Consider the following 11,775-nt stretch of genomic DNA (forward strand, 5'->3'; position numbering starts at 1 on the left):
CTCTGTAGACCAGGATGGCCTTGAACTCAGAAATCCACCTGCCTCTGCCTCCCAAGTGATGGGATTAAAGGCGTATGCCACCACTGCCCGGCCTGCTTTTAATATTCTATTTTTATTTAGTGCTATTGTTGTTCTGATTATTATGTGTCGGGAAGAATTTCTTTTCTGGTCCAGTCTATTTGGAGGTTGGTAGGCTTCTTGTATGTTCTTGGGCATTTCTTTCTTTAGGTTTTGGAAGTTTTCTTCTATAATTTTGTTGAAGATATTTGCTGGCCCTTTAAGTTGAAAATCTTCATTCTCATCTACTCCTATTATCCGTAGGTTTTGGTTTTCTCATTGTGTCCTGGATTTCCTGGATATTTTGAGTTAGGATCTTTTTGCATTTTGCATTTTCTTTGACTGTTGTGCCCATGTTCTCTATGGAATCTTCTGTAACTGGGATTTTCTCTTCCATTTCCTGTATTCTGTTTCTGATGCTCTCATCTATGGTTCCAGATTTCTTTCCTAGGGTTTCTATCTCCAGTGCTGTCTCCCTTTGGGTTTTCTTTATTGTGTCTACTTCCCTTTTTAGGTCTTGGATGATTTTGTTCAATTCCATCACCTGTTTGGGTGTGTTTTCCTGTAATTCTTTAAGGACTTCTACCTGTTTAGCAGTGTTCTCCTGTATTTCTTTAAGTGAGTTATTAATGCCCTTCTTAAAGTCCTCTACCAGCATCATGAGATATGATTTTAAATATGAATCTTGCTTTTCGGGTGTGTTGGGGTATCCAGGACTGGGTGAGGTGTGGAGTGCTGGGTTCTGATGATAGTGAGTGGTCTTGGTTTCTGTTAGTAAGATTCTTTCATTTGCCTTTCGCCATCTGGTAATCTCTGGCGTTAGTTGTTATAGTTGTCTCTGGCTGGAGCCTGTTCCTCCTGTGATTCTGTTAGCTTCTGTCCTGGGAGTCCAGCTCTCTCCTGAGTCTCAGTGGTCAGAGTACTCTCTGCAGGCAAGCTCTCCTCTTGCAGGGAAGGTGCACAGAGGTCTGGCATTCAGACCTGCCTCCTGGCTGAAGATGAAGGCCAGAAATAGGGCCTGTCCCAGAGATGTGTAACCTCTGCAGTCTGCGTGCTCACCTGCACAGACTGGTCTCAGAGAGACCTGGGACTGACCCTGTGGTTTCCAGATTTAATCTTTGACCCACCATCGACCCATGAGCTTGGTGACCTCCTCCTCCTCCTCCTCATACGTTATATGTGTGTCATCATCATCTGCCCTTGCTTTCTTCCATCCCTCTGCCCTTTTCTAGCTTCAGATTTCATGCTTTAGTCCTTTCTGACTACTGGAGGTTCTCTCACCCACTGCTCTTGATCACTCTTTCCTGCTTGCTGCAGAGCCTCTGCTCAGCATGCTTACCCTACCACCTGGTCAGCCCTTACCTACTGTCCAGTTTCTTTTCCACTGTTATGTCTTCTGGCCTTCATTGCTGCCCTGATCTCTGGTGCCCTGACTCCTCATTACTTCTCTCTGGCCTGTTAGAACATGAGCCAAGGGGACAAGTGCCTTTTTAGTCCTTGTCTTGGCTTACTTTCTGGTATTCAGTAGGTATTCAATAAATGCTTCTTTAATTGATGTGATTTATATTGCTAGGCATTCTAATATGTGCAAATTACAGAATGGGATGGCATAGCATGTTATAGAGAGGACAGACTTTCCTCAACATGGCCCATATATCTCCAGAGACCTCACATGTCTCTGGCTATTGTATAAGGAGGGAGACCCCACATTAGTATCCTTTTCTGAAAATGCACAGTCCTGGCAGCAAGGCAGTGACAGACTGTAACTACATGGAAGTCATTCTGGGTCCTGTGAATAGATAATTGCCATCTTTACCACTTGATCTTGTGGATACATAATTGCCATTTTACCACAGTCTCCACTGCTCCCCATAGTCTGTCTAGCTAATAGTAAGACAACAGCTTTGACACCTTTCTGGTACAAGTGCTCTACCACTGAGCTTCATCTTCAGCCCTGTTTATGTTTTTTACTTTGAAACAGGTATCACCAATTTGCTTAGGTTGACCTTGAATTCACTCTGTAGCCCCGGTAGGTCTTGAGCTAAAGAACTTTGTACCTCAGTCATCCAAGTGCTTGAGATTATAGGTGAGTGCTGTTAGCATTCTGTCTATGCTGTACCCCCACAGTTACCTGACAATAGCCAGGTAGGCCTGACTCAGTATAAAAGGGGCTGCTTGCTCCTTCCTCTCTTACTCCTGCTTCTCTCTCTTGCCCTGTTGTTCCCCCTTTCTCCCCATTCCCTCCCCCCCCCACATAGTCATGGCAGGCCTCTACTCCTTTTTCTCCTTCTCTCTTGTTTCTTTTTCTGCCTCTATTACTCTCTTAATTCCCCTCCCTATGCCCTGAATAAACTCTATTCTATACTATACCATCCTGTGGCTGGGCCCTCAAGGGGAATGGATGCCTTGGCATGGGCCCACCGAGGCGCCCCCTTCCCCCATACCTCACCATACCCCTATAGAACATATCTTAATATACAACAAATGCTACCAGCTGGACTGGCATATCTTTTCCAGGTCGAATCATACATCTCTAACACAGTAAAATCCTAGTAGCCTTCTGCTTCTATTTATACTAAATATAAGTGAATTACAACAGAATGAAAAATCAGTTGTACATCACACTTGCTGTTCCAAGGCTTCTAAACACAATGAGTATTTGAGGTGTGGCTGGTGAACCAGCAAAGATGAGAACGAATGGGTGCAGGGAGTCCTGATTGAGAGGGTGTATCTGGAAAACAGACCTGCTTTGAGTTAGTATTGTTAGGGCCCAGAACCTGTGACAAATCCATGTGTTCATAGAGATGTTTGCCTAAATATATTTCTTCTTTGGGAAAAGGTCACCCAAAGGTAACAATTTTCTTGCCCAAGAAGATATTAACTATTCCATTTTTTAAGTTATTGCAAGTGGAGATAATAGGATGATTTGGAGTTCGAGGCTAGCCTCAGCTACACTGTGTTTGAGGCTATCCTGAGCTACCTGAGGCTCTGTCTCAAAAAATAAAACAAAGGAAAACAAAAGTTTGACTCTAAAAATAGGTTTTGCCTATTGGGTTTGAAATTCTTCTGTTCTGCTCTGTTCTGTTCTGCTGTGCTCCCCTCCCCTCCCTTCCCCCCACCCTGTTCCCCCCCCCCCTTTTTTTTTTTTTTTTTTTTTTTTGAGAAGGGATGTCACTGTGTAGCTCAGCCTTGTTCTGAAACTTGCAATCCTGCCCCAGCACGAGGATTACAGGCATGTGTCACTGCACCTGGCGGCATGCTCTTCTTTCCTCTCACAATTTTATATTTGCTTCAACCATCTTGGCTGTGACTGTGTAAGATGGAAATAGAACGCTGAACTTCACACATCCCAGCAAGGGAGAGAGAAGCAGCCCCAGGACAGATAGATCAGGCAGAGCTCTACGATTAAGATGCACTTTAGCAGAGTGCCCTGACAGCAGATTCCAGAGCCAGCCTGCCTGGGGCAAAATGCTGGCCCTGTATAAGGTGTCTTACCTCTGGCAAGTTGTGTAGCTGTCTGTCCCTTGGCTGAGGATTCTGTAACTGGAGGCGAAAGTCACTATGAGGATAGCCTTTTTCATCTCCAAATGATATGCCCAGAGATGAGCCAAAGGGTGGTATATACAGCAAGACAATGACTCAAGGTCAGTCATTTTATCATCATCTCATATGCAACCCTCAGGGAAGCTGGCTTCAGAAAACTGCCTAAACAGGGGCCACCCCCTGAGAAGAGTTTCCTGGAAGGGAGCAGAAGGGGACAGAAGCTAAGGGCAAGCTGAGCTGAGGCACAAGTGTAGCCATTATTGATACCACAGGGAGTCCACGTGACTTTCAGAGCTGTCCAGCAGTTACAGCCTGGCCTTTCTGCCTGTTGTCCTTCACCACATGTGGGCCACTGTGAAGTGTACTACCAGCTGAACCGCAGGCAGCCTGCAGGGGCAGATGAGCAAGGCTGGTCTTTACTTACCAGTTACTTTTTATGTGTTAAGGATGTTCATATGCAAACATTTACACCCCAGGGAAGCACTCTCACTCCTAAAAGCCCCCTTTCCCAGCATCAAGGCAAACCAAAACCAAAACACAAAAAGCAACAACAAACAACAAAATAAAATGATCAGTCATTGACAGGGCTCCAAGCAGTAACCAGCTTCCCTGTGGCCCACTGCTAGGCTGGGCTGTCACCAGCCACCAGCATAGCCAGCAGTCATGTCCTAAGGTAAACTGCCTTTCTGCAGGTCAGACTCATCTTTCCTTTCTGGCTTCTCTCTTGCCTACAGCCTCTCTCAGCCTCTCTTTCCTCCAAGGTTGGCCTTGGTATACACTTGTGCAGACATGGAGGGAAGCCAGGTCTGAGTCCAGAGCTCTTTTACCTGTGCTGCCTGGGCTTGCCACACCCCAGAATACATCAAGGTATGTGTTCCCCCTTGCAAGTCTGAGTAGGGAACAGGCCCTTCCACAAAAGCGGGTCCCAAGGGCCTCCTTTCCAACAGCTCAAATTCCAGGGGGATTACTCCTGTCAGTGGAGGAGACTAAAGGAATCCACTACTATGACCATGAAGCACAGATCAGAATCAAGGTTTAAAAGTAAAGAAAGGTCAACTAAGCTGTAGAAGGTGGGGAAGCTGTTCCTCCGGCACCACCCTTATTACTTCTCTGAAAGAGAGGCATGCACAGTAAGCAGGTCAGTATTGGAGTTAGCTCCTTGGAAAACACACAGTGAGAAACAAGGCCCGCTGAAGCATCCTTGTTGAGAATGTCAGGAGAAGCAGAGAAATGTGTATCTACATGTGTGTATTTACATGTATTCATTCATTTGTGTGCACAGGCAGCACAGTGTGAACATAGAGGTCAGAGAACAGCTCTTGGGGGTTGATAGCCTTCTGCTATGTGGGTCCCAAGAAAGCATCTTTACCTGCTGAACCATCTTGCCAGACCATGGACTGTACATGTCTTTCTTGTTATGTCACCACATACATGGCAGGAGCAGGTTGTCAAAACCACAGGCTGAAGTGAGCATAGTGCCACCATCATGGTATTTACCACCTCCTCTTCATAGAATGAGACTGGTCCTTATGATGATTAGTGTATAACTAGAATTTCTTATTACATATTTATTTATTTACTCTATGTTGTTAGTGTCTGTCTATTACATTGCTGCCATCTTTCCTTAACATTATAATCTAATTTCTTTGGGTTCCAAGATGAACTGAAGACCAGCAGCTCTCCAGGAATTCTCCAGGCTTGAGCACAAGGTTGGAACTGCAGAGGCAAGTAGTTTTGTGGTCTGAGCAGCAGCCTGGGTTTGAGAGTCTTCAGAATGCAGATAACTGTTTGAGTGCCTAACCTGTACCATGTAAGCAAACCTAGCAAACCTCTGTCTCCTCTAAGTCACTGACACAGGAAAGCTTCTATATTCCTAACCTGTCTTATAGTTGTGCCCAGTATAAGGGAGAAAGGCGTTATTCTGGCTTCTAGTTTAAGAGAGAATCCATCATGGTATGTGGAAGGAATGTCAACAGGTCCATGAAGTGTGTCTTAGTCAGGGTTTCTATTCCTGCACAAAACATCATGACAAAAAACAAGTTGGGGAGGAAAGGGTTTATTCAGCTTACACTTCCATACTGCTATTCATTACCAAAGGAAGTCAGGATTAGAACTCAAGCCAGTCAGGTAGCAGGAGCTGATGCAGAGGCCATGGAGGGATGTTACTTACTGGCATTTTTGTTTTTGTTTTCGAGACAGGGTTTCTCTGTATAGCCCTGGCTGTCCTGGAACTCACTTTGTAGACCAGGCTGGCCTTGAACTCAGAAATCCACCTGCCTCTGCCTCCCAAGTGCTGGGATTAAAGGCATTTGCCACCACTACCCGGCTTACTGGCTTTCTTTCCCTGACTTGCTCAGCTTGTTTTCTTATGGAACCCAAGACTACCAGCCCAGGGATGGCAGCACCCACAATGGGGCCTCCCACCCTTGATCACTAACTGAGAAAATGCTGTGCCCTTACCCCCAGCCTTGAGCAGGCTGCTCAGACTTGGTTTGCCACAGTTGCTAGCCCACTTAGGGTGGAGTCTTCCCACCTAGGTAAAGTCTATTGTCCTGCCACATCTGCAGCTTTCCTCCAAGAGGCCACTACCTGCTGAGAGGCTGAACCTGTTATCCTGACACAAGCAGAGATCCTGGTATGGTGGGGGATGGGTCCACCCCCCAACCCCCCTTTATAAACTTGGACTCATCGCAGCTTTTCCCATCCAAAACCTCATCTTTCCTTTCAGGAACCCAGTAACCTGTGGCCACTGGCAGCTACAAAATGCCTTACAGCTGGATCTCATGGAGGCATTTCCTCAACTGAAGCTCCTTTCTCTGTGATAACTCCAGCTTGCGTTGAAAGGCCCATAACATGAGGACTCCCTCACATTCTGACTCAGGAGAGGCGGTATCCCAAATCACTCATGAGAAATGGTCTTGCTGCAAACTGCAAAAAGACTTTTTATTTCAAGAGCGCTCTTGGGCCCACAGTCATACACCATGCAGATCATGGCACCCCGAGTAGCTGGGTAAGGGGGTATTTAAAGGAAGAAACCACAACTCAAAAGGGTGGGAAGGGCGTTGTTGGAAAATACCAAAAGTACCAGTTAAGAGTCACAACGAAGTACAAAGTCACAAGAGTCACAAGGAATACCTGGTAATTGTGCCGAATATTTCTCAACACAATTTCTAAGAGCCCCTAACAATAGCACATTTGCATAGCGTGTTCCAGCAATGGTCAGGGTGGGTCAGGGTGACTTTCTTTGAATGAACACTCCTTGAACCCTGGAAGTGGGTGGGTGGAGGAATGTCGCTATCTGTTTTAGATTAGCATACCTTGGAGCATTGAGTTACAGAGGTCACATTCTCAAGCCTGGGCCTAAAGGCCTAGAATTTTGCTTTTGCGTTATACTTTTTCAGTGTCAAGTTGACACAAAAACCCAGCCAGTACAAGATGGTTGCTCATAGTGTGTCTACAACAGGAAGTGGGGCTGGACTCAAGGTCCATCAACCACTAGTGACTCATTTCCTTCACTGAAGGCTCTACCTCCTAAAGATTCCACAACCTTTTGAAACCTCACCATCAGCGAAGAACCAAGTTCAAACACATGAAAATATGGACTACAGTTCACATTCAAAGCATAATGATCACTGGTGTGGGCCTTGGTTTCTATATAGTGGTCATAGTAATTAGTAATATAGTAACTAACATCTGATGTTCAGGCTAGGGCGGAAAAAACAGGTTGCTACTAGAACTGAAGTTAGACCAGCAGTGTGGAATAGGGTAGGAAGCCACGGTTCATAGTGTTGGTATCAGGCTTTGCAGATCGCCTCTGAACCCAGCGATGATGGTAACATCTCCCAAGGGCAACAAGGACATCCAATGCCAGGGCAATCACCATACATTCCCAGCGTTCATTTGGATCACCTCAGACCCTCTTGAGCTTTGCTTTCTTCTCTCTTTTCTCCCTTCATCTCTGTCACCTCCTATTTGCAGTCCCCCCCCCCGCCAACACACACACAATAAAACTCTCTCACGTGGAACTGCATTGGCCTGGTGGGGTCTGTCCTGACGAAAGCTGAGATTCCAGCACAATACACAGTAAGCCAGGTGTGAGCCATTAGAGGTCTTCCACCTACAGGTGGGCTCATCTTTGTACCCTTCATTTCTCCTTGTCTTTGATTTTTGTATCACTTGTTCACCCCCAAAACTCCTGAATAAGAATATTACTCTGGCCAGGCCCAAGTCTTCCTCTATCAAGAAGGAAGTGGCCGGGCATGGTGGCACAGGCCTGTAATTCCAGCACTTGGGAGGCAGAGGCAGGTGGATTTCTGAGTTCGAGGCCAGCCTGGTCTACAGAGTGAGTTCCAGGACAGCCAAGGCTATACAGAGAAACACTGTCTCGAAAAACAAAAACAACAACAACAAAAAAACAAAAACAAAAAACAAAAACAAAAAAGGAAGTACTGATTTTTTGCACTTCATTTTTTTTGTAAAATTGCATAGGATGACAGGTCCCAGGTGCTGAGAGGCTGAGGGCTCGCATCAGATGGTCAAACAAAGTCACAAACAAGGATCCCACACATGGCCAGGGCACTCCCTCTCTATTGAAGCAGGTCTAAGAAGAGCTTTCCTTGCAGTATTTATGATTCAGCCTGTGAGCAGCAAATAGTGATCTTTTTGGTTTATTTGTTTTTGAGACTGTGGAACAAGTCCCCAGACCTTAGCACTGATGCCATTCAGGCCTTAAAACCCAGAAAGTAGACAGTAACACCTGCCAAATGAGAACAGCTTGGAGGTGCAGAGGTGATGAAGGCAGAGATGGAAGAGTGTTGTAGAGGAGCATCCTTGGAGAGTTTGTATCCCTCTCTGTTCTATGAAAGTATAGGGAGAAGGCATTGTCTATGATGCAAACACGTGAGCTGCCAGGATTGGACTTCCCAACTTCTGGAACCATGAATAATAAACTTCCACTGTTTGTAAGTTTGGTGGTTATTTTTAATCGCCAATTTAACTGAATTAAGAAATGTCTAGGGTGCTGGTCATTGTGGCACATGCCTTTAACCCTAGACCTCAGGCAGGTGGATCTCTGAGTTTGAAGCCAGCCTGGTCTACATAGCAAGTTCCAGGACAGTCAAGGATACACAAAGAGACCCTGTCTTGACAAATTAAGAAGAAGAAACAAAACAAAACAAAACAAAACAAACCATTCTGAGACATTGGTGAGGCCTACTGCTGGGTGTACATGTAAGGAAGTTTCCTCAGGATAAACTGAGGGGGAAATGTGCCTTAAATGTAGGTTGTACTGTCCCATGGGCTGGATTCCCATACAGAATAAAAAGGGAAAGGAAGAAAGACAGCTGAATGTCAGCATTCATTGTCCTCTGTTGCCTGATTGCTTAACCACACGAACAAGCCATCTTATGTTATTGGTGCCATAGCCCTGAAATGTTCCTGCTGCCATGCTGATCCCACCATGGTGGGTGTAATGGCTATTCCTGGTTGTCCACTTGACTGTATCTGGAATAAACTACAAGCCAGAATTGGAGGGCACACCTATGATCCAGATCTTGAGGCTGGAAGACACAAGTTTCTGATCTGGATCTTGGCATGGAGACCTTGAGGAATAGTGGCCATGAAAAGCTTAGACCCAGGCAAGGTAGTCCATGCCTTTAATCCCAGGAGAAAGAGGCAAGCAGATCTCTGAGTTCAAGGTCAATCTGGGACAAAGCAAGTCCCAGATCCAGGTGTGGTGGTACATACCCATAATCTGGACCACACCTTCTGGTGGAGGCCTACATAAGGACAGTGGAAGAAGGAAGATTCACCTAAACCTCCTCAAACAGCAACACCAACTGGGAACCAGACATCCAAATGCCTGTGCTCAAATGCCTGTGGGACCATTTCTTATTTTAATAGTCACAGTCTCTGAGTCCTTCCCTGTCTAGCTTTCCTGCCACCATGGATGTTTACTCCACTGCCTTGCACTGTCACAGTGCTGCCACAGCATGCCCGAGCATGCTCAGCTAGTCTCTACTTTCTTTTCTTATTTGTTTTTTGGCCTAAGGCTTCTAAATAAGTAAACACAACTGTCGAAACTAGGATGCTTTTTCCCTTAGGCTTGTCTTCTGCTCTGGAAGAGCCTAGACAAAGCAGGAAGAACTGGAGGAGACAGGCATTCTCTTGAGATCCTAGAAAAACTTTTGTCCTAAAAATTCCAATGTAAGGCCTGACTTTTCTGTCTTGCCAAATACAGAAATGGCTAGTTGCCACCCCTGTATCTCTCCTCTACCTCCTCCTTCCTTATTGGCCACACCATGACCAAAAATAAAGAACCTAGGGCTTGGGAGTAGCTTTAGTAGAGTCCTTGCCTACTGTATATAGAGCCCGGGGTTTCATCTCCAGTATCAAAATCAATCAATCAATCAATCAATCAACCAATCAACTTGATTACTCAGAATCTCTTTCTGCTAAATATGAATATGTGTGAGACACCAGTCTCAGGGAAATAAAGGGATGGGAGATATGACCTACGACCTGCCAGAGTTCTGGGGCTTTGGGCGGGCAGATGTGGGGGACTCCCTAGCACTCTCCAGACCTTCTGGGTGGGCATCTGGCTGTGGGAAGCCAGGGAACCCCAGTCTGCAGGGGGTGGGAGCAGTCCTGGATCCCTGGGCCTCACGGAGTCCAGGGATGACAGGTTGGGCCCCTCGAAAGAACTGAGAATGGGTACCCCGGGGGGGGGCAGCTAGGTCTGCTCTGGGGCAGAAGGGAAAAGGGGCAGGGGAAGAAGGCACTGTGTGGTTCCCACACAGGTGAGAGTCTGGCTAGCTCAGGCTGCTAGCTCGGTGGCAGCTTGGGTTGGCTAGCTGCTGTGGCTGGAGTGCAGGAAGGCCTCCCTCAGGAGGTGAGACAAGGCTCTTTAGGGGAAGGCCTATTCCATTATTTTGGCACAGCTGGTCTTGATGAGCAGAGACCGTCCACGGTTTTAGAGCTTTATTGTAGAACAGCAGAAGGACAAAGAGAAGGTAAGAGAAGGTAGAGATGTAGAGGCCAGCCACGTGGAGAGAGGGGAGAAGAAGGGGGAAGAAGGAGGGCAAGAGGTGAGAAAGAGGAGACAAGAGGAGCAAGAGAGGGAGGAGGGGCCAAGCATCCCCTTTTATAGTGGGCTGGGCTACCTTGCTGTTGCAGGGAAACTGTGGAGAGGAACATACCTGGCTATTGTCAGGTAACTGTGAGGGTGGAGTCTGGACAGCCTACGTGACTGATGGCCACAGAATGATGGAGTTGAGTCCTTGTGTCAGGAGCCTATGTCTGGGAGCATGGCAAATGGGCCTTCCATCCCTTGCATCTGTTGGGTCTCCGGGATTTGAACCTAGCTCGACCAGAAAACAGACTGCCTTTCACGGTTCCACAAATATGTAACTTGATTCTGATCAATGAGATGGCTTTATTTTGGCCTTCCAGCGTAAGGATCCATGTTTTGATAAAGAATGATACCCTGGACTAGTGTTTTATTCTACAGAAGTTCACCATGCTGGGGTCTCCCATTACCAGAATAAAGAGACAACCAATTGAGCTTGCAAGCCTGACTTAAAGCACATTAGGGGATTCCAGGGAAAGTGACCTCTATGTTAATCTGTTGGTTCCTTTTCTATAGACATTCCATTACTGGGGTACAGGGGCTGGAAACTTGCTGGAGATGTCTGGAAACTGTTGCTGCGGAAGTCTTGAAACTGCTGCTTGTCCTTATCTCAGACCAGGTGGCAGGGCAGCCTATGAGGCCTGGACTTGCCTGGAATTGCCCAGTTCTTAAAAACAGAGATTTAGGTCTAATCTCCTTAACTGCCAATTTGAAGCCTGTCATGGAATCAGCATAGCCTTCTCACCAGGAAGGTAGTCTAAAATGAGAGATCTCTTTCTGTCCTTATGTATTTTGCTCTGACTTGTGACTCTAGTAGCCAGTTTTGGACCATGGGGCAACCCAGAGGGCAGACATATGTATTAGAAAGTAGAAGATGAGGAAGCCTATGTCCAACCAATTGTGAGACATCAACTATGCTTTAATTTATGAACTGCTATAAGAGTCTCTCATTGTGTATGTACAGTGGATTTGTCATCTGCATTTGCTTTGGAAGACACTACTATGTGAAGCCATGAGCTTGTTTCCACTTACTCCACTCATTTATTTAT

The sequence above is a fragment of the Mus musculus genome, chromosome 14 (genome assembly GCF_000001635.26).
Source record: "Mus musculus strain C57BL/6J chromosome 14, GRCm38.p6 C57BL/6J".
NCBI lineage: Eukaryota > Metazoa > Chordata > Mammalia > Rodentia > Muridae > Mus > Mus musculus.